We start from the raw sequence: 8,727 nt of genomic DNA, 5'->3' as shown, positions 1-8,727 counted from the left end.
CCAGGTATTCTTGGTTAGAGACAAACTTTGTTCATAGTAAGTTATCTCTTCCAAAGAGGAAATGATTTGAGATTTAAACCGTTTCGCTTGTTGATGAAAATATTCACCATATCTCTAAAATGACTATCAGTACGACAGATGGAAAAGAAAGATGGTTAGAGGAAGAACCTTCTCCACAACTTGTAGTCTTCACTTTCTTCACCTTTGAAAAGGAATTCCCCTTGCAAAGGAATGCATTTAAGGCATTGACTACATCCCTCCTTGTGGTGCCTTGAGTTACAGGTGCCAAGAAACTGTATATAAAAAGAAGGAAGACTACAAATGATTTTAAATAGACTCGTGAACGTCTAAACCCTAGAAGAATTAGTCTTCCATAGTTTAAAGATTCAAAATTTATATTGTTAGGAGAATATTTTCTTAACAAAAATAGATACAATACTTGAGCCACAAAAATGCAGAGCCTCATTTTGTCAAGTTAAGGATGAGGATGCGAACATCTCTGGAATTAGACAGAGATATTGTGAGCCAGACGCTCCCCTTGTTTACCAAGGTTTGTTGTATAAACATGTTTCCTACCTCTTCTGATTCTGGAAGCATTGATTATATAAGACCCTTGTTGATTATCCATCTTTTACATGTTCTTTTGCAGTATGGAAATTCTTTTGTTGTTCCTCTTGAACCTCCAATACGTGCTTTGTACATTATTCGCATTTCCACAAAATGAGCAAATCGAGTATCCCTTATCTTGTTGAAGTGCCTTCTGTTTATCATGATGTATTTTCAAAGTTGTTGTAGTAAAAAGGTTCGTTGAGACTTGTGAAGGAAGATTATTTTAGACTTAGTTTTAAATAAAAATATAGGAAACTTAAATAAAAGTGATATGAAAAATATGGAGAATACCGGGGCTATGGATTCCACTAATTACCAATATCAAAGTGATTTTATATTCTCTAATTATAATTATGCAAATCCTTCATTCAAATTGATTCTAAATATTGCAAAAGTTGATTTTTTTTAGAAATAACAATTGTAAATCGAAAGTATGGGACATCAAAACCCTAGGCTAGCATGCTCCATCAATTGAAATAAAAATTGTTTAACAAAAACCTTTTTTATTTATCTATTTATCAAGGCAAATAATCATATAATAATTGCATAAATTAAATAAAATAGAGATTACCACATTTTATTGGCGAAATAGCTTCCTCCGTCGCCCCAGAGGATGGGTTTAGCTCATCATTGTATAAACTTGCTCAAAGTATTGATTCATGCTCAAAATTTGTTTACAAAGATGAAATGTAGAGAAAATAATGAAAAATCGGGTATTTGCAACGTTTATAATTGTTGCAAAACATTGTTACAAAGAACGATAAAAGAGAACTGTTGTTGTTGTCTCTCTGCGACCCCACGTGTTTGTCGTTGCAAAACACTGTTACAAAGAACGACTGTCTTTGTCAGTCTGTTCTTCGTGTTCTTCAGTTCTGCAGCAGTAGAAATGGTGTTCTCCGCAACTCAATTTTTCGGCTCTGTGATGCTCTCTAACTCTCCCAAACTCCCCCTCTCTCTTCCTCGAAACCTCAGCAACATATTTATATCCAACAGGTGAAGACAATCCTCCGTAATAACTAAAAATTATCTTCATATATCCGGCAGTGAAGAAAATATTTTCTGGAATATTTTCTTTCGATTCTTGATTCCTTCACGCGTCTGTGGATGTCAACTTCTCCTTTTTTTACCTCGTACACGCTTCCAACAGTTGTTAGAGTCTTCCCAGCATGCGCAAACTCTCTCAAACTCATGCAAATCCCGTGAATATCTCCTCTCTTTGCACACACACACCTCTGTTTTCTTCCCAACGATTATCCAGCCAAACTGGATCAATTCCAACGACCCTACCACGCCTGTTAAGCTAAATAAAGTCTTCCCATGAAGTTTCAGCCATTGAATCACATTATAACCCCTCCAAATCACGAACTGAAAATCTGTGAATATTTTCCCGCCAAAATTTATATTTGAATTTGAAGAAGATGGGTGTTGTGGAAAAAAATGGGTGATGTGGACAAAAATGGGCTACATATAGCCCTGGGTGACAGTTAGCAAAAATGTGGGTTTGTATAGCAAATTTCCTCCGGGGTGCTCCGAGCAACTTTTCGAGCCGAATTTTCCAACAATATTTATTTTCCAAAAATACCTAAAAATACATAAAAAAACAATATTAGTACAAAAATCGAGTTCCAACAATATACACATTGAGGACAATTTAGACACAAAAGTGTGTCTATCAAATACCCCCAAACTTATTATTTGCTAGTCCTCGAGCAAATCTAGAAAATAAAAATGACTACACTTAGCACGTGCAGCAAGCCGTTAAACCGCTAGGTGGCCCTAGTGGAGGATTGTTGTCTCCGGAGGGCTTACCAGAGGTATAACCACAAAACCTTTATACTCCAGACCCTAGCTATCTACACAGAACCTTGGAAGGAACTAAAGAATCTCCTTGGTTGGCATACTTATTGACTACAGGAAGAAGTACCCTGATGCGAAATTTCAATTGTTGTACACGAGTTTGTACTCAAGCATGCTAAAATTCATATGAAGTGATAGATCTCTACTCAGATAGTGGCACTATGGACATCAATATCCGGAGTCAAAAATAATCACATGGATAGATCAAGAAGATGGATATAGAAAAACATAGATGGTTTTGATGTTTACTAGGTGAACGGTATTTCTCATATCTGCCTGAAGGCCTCCGCCAAAATGAACCTATCCTAATGGAATGAGATACCGGTCTGACTAATATCAGCACACTGGCATATACAAGGGTACCAGTGGTCGATAATCCTAACTCTAGGTCAACACAACTGGCATATACAAGGGTTCCAGTGGTCGACTTTATTGAATATATTCCAGTTGGTCAAATGGTCTATTTTTTTTTTTATTTTTTTTTTGTATCTCAATCACTCTAATTCACCCTAGCATTGGTAACAACTTGAATCGTGAGCCCCACCTAATCACTTAGAGAAACATAGTTTAAAAACAAAACAAAATAAAAACAGAAGTGAAAAGGACTCAACGAGATATGGTGAAACTATCATGTTATTTCTAACACCTGAGCTCTGTGCTTTTATGAATAGACTCTTAGATGTTTCCATCTAGTCAGATTGGTTCCTCAACTCCTATAACCAAAATGCTTCCATCCACTTAGATTGGTTAGTGCCATCCTTAATAGCATAAATTTCTAGGCTCTGGAGTTTATTTATTGCAACTAAAAGCTAACAAAAAGTTTCTTCCCACCCCCAAACTTAAATCTAACATTGTCCTCAATGTTTCTAATGAAAGAGCAATACCAAACAGTAAAGTAACATGAGGAATTAGTAAAGAGAGAAGTCGGAAAGATAGTACCTGGTGAAGAGAGAAATCAAAAACTAATATACAACAACATACAATCGCCTCGATGGTCAATCAAGGGTAAACAGGGTCCTCCAGAGGGACCTCCTCAATATCACCTGTAGGAAAGGGCTCTAAAAAGGGTTTCAATCTCTGACCGTTAACCTTCGAAGAACTACTACCATCCGGTGTCTCGATCTCAACAGCTCCATGAGGAAAGACAGTGCGAACAATAAAAGGACCCGTCCACCGAGAACGTAACTTCCCAGGGAAAAGATGCAAGCGGGTATCATACAGAAGAACTTTTTGACCTGGAGAAAATGACTTTCTTAAGATATTTCTATCATGCACAAGTTTCATTTTGTTCTTATACTCCTTAGCACTATCGTATGCATCTACGAATCTCTTCCAACTCATTGAGCTGGAGTTTCCTATGGGCTCCTGCCTTGTCAAGTGAAAAATTTAGCTGCTTAACACCCAATAAGCTCTATGTTCTAACTCAACAGGTAAGTGACATGCCTTGCCATAACAAGTCGATAAGGGACATTCCAATGGGGGTCTTAAACGCAGTACGGTAAGCCCATAAGGCATCAGTAAGCCTAGACGACCAGTCTTTCCGATTAGGATTAATTTTTCTCTAATATACGTTTTATCTCCCTATTGGAAACTTCTACCTGACCACTAGTCTGTGGATGATACGGGGTAGCTACCTTATGTGTAATACCATATTTTTCATCAAAAGCCTAAAAGGTCCATTACAAAAGTGCGACCCTCCATCACTAATTATAGCTCGCGGTGTACCAAAACGTGTAAGTATATTATTTTTCAAGAACTCAATCACAACCCTATGGTCATTGGTTTTACACGCAGCCGCCTCAATCCACTTAGAGACATAGTCTACAGCGACAAGGATGTATAAGTTACCAAAAGAATTAGGAAACGGACCCATAAAGTCAATACCCACACGTCAAAGACCTCCACAACTAAAATAGGGTTCAAGGGCATCATGTTCCTACGGGAAATGGTTCCTAATTTCTGGCAACGTTCACAAGTCACACAGTAACTGTGGGAGTCTTTAAACAACGAAGGCCAATAGAATCCACACTGCAATATCTTAGCAGCAGTTTTCTTAGCACTAAAGTGACCCCCACAAGCATGATCATGACAAAAGGAAATAATACTGGACTGGTCACTCTCAGGTATACATCTCCTAATAATCTGGTCTGGACAATACTTAAACAAATAAGGATCATCCCAAAAGAAGTGCTTAACCTCAGCTAAAAACCTAGAACGATCTTGTTTACCCCAATGTTGGGGCATTCGACCAGTAACAAGATAGTTCACTATATTCGCATACCAAGGTAATTGGGTAACAAAGAACAATTGTTCATCAGGAAAGCTATCCCTTATAGGAAGGGAATCATCAGGGGAACTAACAACTAGCCTAGACAAGTGGTCTGCTACAACATTTTCGGCACCCTTTTTGTCTCTAATGTCTGGAGAAAACTCTTGCAACAAAAGGATCCACCTAATCAATCTAGGTTTTGTATCCTTCTTAGACAAAAGATATTTCAAAGCAGCATGATCAGTATATATGATGATCTTAGAACCTAAGAGATAGGGTCTAAACTTGTCTAAGGCAAACACAATGGCTAACAGTTCCTTCTCGGTAGTGGTATAGTTCAACTGGGCATCATTCAGAGTTTTGCTAGCATAGTAAATCACATGAAGTAATTTGTTTTCTCGCTGACCTAGCACAACACCAATAGCATAATCTGAAGCATCACACATGATCTCAAAGGGTAGGTTCCAGTTGGGTGCCTGGACTATGGGGGCGGTAGTGAGTAAATTCTTAAGCTTCTCAAAAGCCTCTAAACAAGCATCATCAAAGACAAACTTAACATCTTTTGCAAGCAAATTGCAAAGAGGTCTAGAAATTAGGCTAAAATCCTTAATGAATCGACGATAAAAACCTGCATGCCCTAAGAATGACCTAATATCTCTTACGGTTTTTGGGACCTGTAAAGTCTTAATAAGGTCAACTTTGGCTTTATCTACCTCTATACCCTTAGAAGATACGATATGCCCTAAAACAATTCCTGAACGAACCATGAAGTGACATTTCTCCCAATTAAGCACTAAATTTTTTCCTTACACCTAGTCAACACTAGTGACAAATGATGCAAGCACTCATCGAAAGACGAACCAAACACTGAAAAATCATCCATAAAGACCTCTAAGAACCGTTCTACCATGTCAGAAAATATGCTCATCATGCAACGCTGAAAAGTCGCAGGGGCATTACAAAGCCCGAAAGGCATGCGTCTATACGCAAAGGTACCAAAGGGACAGGTAAAAGTGGTTTTCTCCTGGTCTTCTGGGGCAATAACGATCTGATTATATCCAGAGTAGCCATCTAAAAACCAGTAGTGACTATGTCCAGCTAATCTCTCTAGCATATGGTCGATGAAGGGAAGGGGAAAGTGGTCCTTCCTAGTGACCTTGTTCAATTTCCTATAGTCCATACAAACACGCCAACCCGTGGTCACTCGGGTCGGGATTAACTCATTGTTATCATTCTGGACTACAGTAATACCGGATTTCTTGGGTACAACCTGAACGGAGATGACCCACTTACTATCTGAAATGGGGTAGATAATGCCTACCTCTTTCATATTAGGGTTTAGTCGACGTTTCATCTCCCTAGAAGGTTTGGTATCACTCTCTAAATAGATTTGATGCATACAAACAGTGGGAATTATACCCTTAATGTCAGCTATGGTCCACCTTAAAGCTTCCTTGTTGTTTTGAAGGACGGTTACTAGCCTACTTTCCTGGTCACTATCCAAGACGGAAGAAATAATCACAGGTAAAGTTTCAGACGGGACTAAAAACCTATATTTCAGGGAATCTGGAAATGGTTTTAGGTCCAACTTAGGAGGCTCTTCTAATGAAGGAACTAGGGTAGACTTAGAAACTGGTAGTGGTTCGACTTTAGGTTTCCATCCATTACTAGTATCTAACAAAGGGGTTGAATCTAACAAAGCATTCACCTCATTAATCACATTATCATCATCAAAATCAATCCCAAAGTGAGCTAGGTATTTCTCTAATGGATGTTCTAACAAAGTGTTTGGTAATGACTCCTCAACTAATGTTCCTATCATGTTCACCTCTTCTATGTTCGAGTCATCTAGTTCAGAGGGTAGCTTACTAATATTAAAAATGTTCAGCTCAATAGTCATATTACCAAAAGTAATTTCATAATACCATTTCGACAGTTAATGATCGCATTGGATGTAGCTAAAAACGGGCGACCTAAAATTACCGGTATCTGGTTCTCTGGGTCAGGGACAGGTTGGGTATCTAGGATAACAAAATCCACAGAATAAATAAACTTGTCAACCTATATGAGAACATCCTCGATCACACCACGAGGAATTTTAACGGACCTATCAGCTAACTGAAGTGTCATCTGGGTAGGTTTATCTCACCAAGTCCTAGCTTAAGGTACACATGATATGGTAGTAAGTTCACACTAGCTCCTAAGTCAAGCAACGCTTTCTCAACACGGTATTTACCTATTGTGCAAGAAATGGTAGGGGACCCTGGGTCTTTATACTTAGGAGTAGTGGTATTCTGAATAATAGAACTCCTGACTAGCTAGAAAGGCTTTCTTCTGGACATTAAGCTTTCGCTTTCGCGTACACATATCCTTGAGAAACTTGGCATAAGAGGGAATCTGCTTAATTGCATCTAGTAGTGAAGGTTGATAGTTACCTGCTTAAAAACCTCCAATATATCATTAAAATTGGACTCCCTCTTAGTTGGAACTAGCAGCTGTGGGAATGGGGCTCTAGGGACAAAGTCGGGCTCAATATGACCCTCATTGGTCTCTTTAGAGACTCTATCAGTCTCCTCAGTTTCTGGTTCAGAAGGGTGAACTACACATGTTCACTATCAGGCATGGAAACCTTGTTGTCTATCACTCTACCACTCCTAAGGGTTTTAATAGCATTCACATGATCAGATGGTCTTTCACCTATTTCATTAATTCCTCTAGGGTTGGGTTGAGTCTGACTAGGAAACTTACCTCTTTCTCTTAAAGACTCATTTATCTGACTAACCTGGGTTTTCAACTCGGAAATAGCCTGAGAGTTAGCCTGACCTATTCTCTATTTTCTTCTAAACCTTGAGCAACAGATTGCTGAAACTGCACAGTGTTACGAGTTAACAAAGCAAGAGACTCTTCTAAACTCATAATCTTCTTATCCGAAGGGTTCTGAAACTGTGCCGGAGCTGAAGGATTCTTAGTATAGCCAAAACCTGGGGGAACCTGAGCATTACTAGACTGACCTTGATTCTGGCCCTTGGACCAAGAAAGGTTTGGATGGTTTCTCCAGCCAGGGTTATAGGTTTCTGAATATGGGTCAAACTTCTGTCGGTTATCAAACCTAGTGTTGTTATAAAGAGCATTGGCTTGCTCTTCAAAGCATGGCCTTCCCAAAAAGGCTCATTTCTTCCACTACTACCACTAGAATGACCTAATTCTAAGGCTTCTAACCTTTTGGCTATAGCTGCTATTTTGGCATCTGACTCATGAGATCCTTCTACCCTATTAACATTTCCTCTACTTAGAAGAATTGTTTTCTGGGGTTCCCTACTATTTTCCCATTGTTGGGTCTTATCGGCGATTTCATTCAAAAATGTCATCGCTTCATCAACAGTTTTATTCTCAAACCCACCTGTGCATAAGGACTCAACCATGGTTGTTGTTGAATAATCTAAACCCTCGTAGAGGATCTGAACTAACCTAACCTTCTCCAAACCATGATGAGGACATTGAGATATCAAGTCATTGAACCTTTCTAAGTACCTATATAAAGATTCTCCCTCTTGTTGGGCAAAAGTACATATTTGTGTCCTAATAGACGATGTTTTATGCCTTGGGAAAAACTTATGTATAAAGGCAGAAGTAAGTTGGTCATAGGTTTCAATTGACTCAGAGTCCAAACTATACAGCCAAGATTTGGCTTTATCTTTTAAGGAAAAGGGGAATAACCTAAGTTTCAACGCATCATCACTTAGGTTTTTAATTTTCAGAGTACTACAAACTTCCTCAAATTCCCTAACATGAAAATAGGGGTTCTCATTCTCCTTCCCTAAAAACATTGGGAGCATCTGTAAAGTCCCAGGTTTCAGTTCATAATTTGCCTCGGTTTCAGCTAACTTGATACAAGACGGACGAGAGGTCCTAGTTGGGTTTAGCAAAGCTTTCAAAGTTGCCATTTCTGGCACTACCAAAGGACTAGGAGTACTAGGGGTACTTTCCTCACG

This window comes from Papaver somniferum, chromosome 11, assembly GCF_003573695.1.
Source record: "Papaver somniferum cultivar HN1 chromosome 11, ASM357369v1, whole genome shotgun sequence".
NCBI classification, from domain to species: domain Eukaryota; kingdom Viridiplantae; phylum Streptophyta; class Magnoliopsida; order Ranunculales; family Papaveraceae; genus Papaver; species Papaver somniferum.
Note: the sequence above shows the minus strand (reverse complement) of the source record.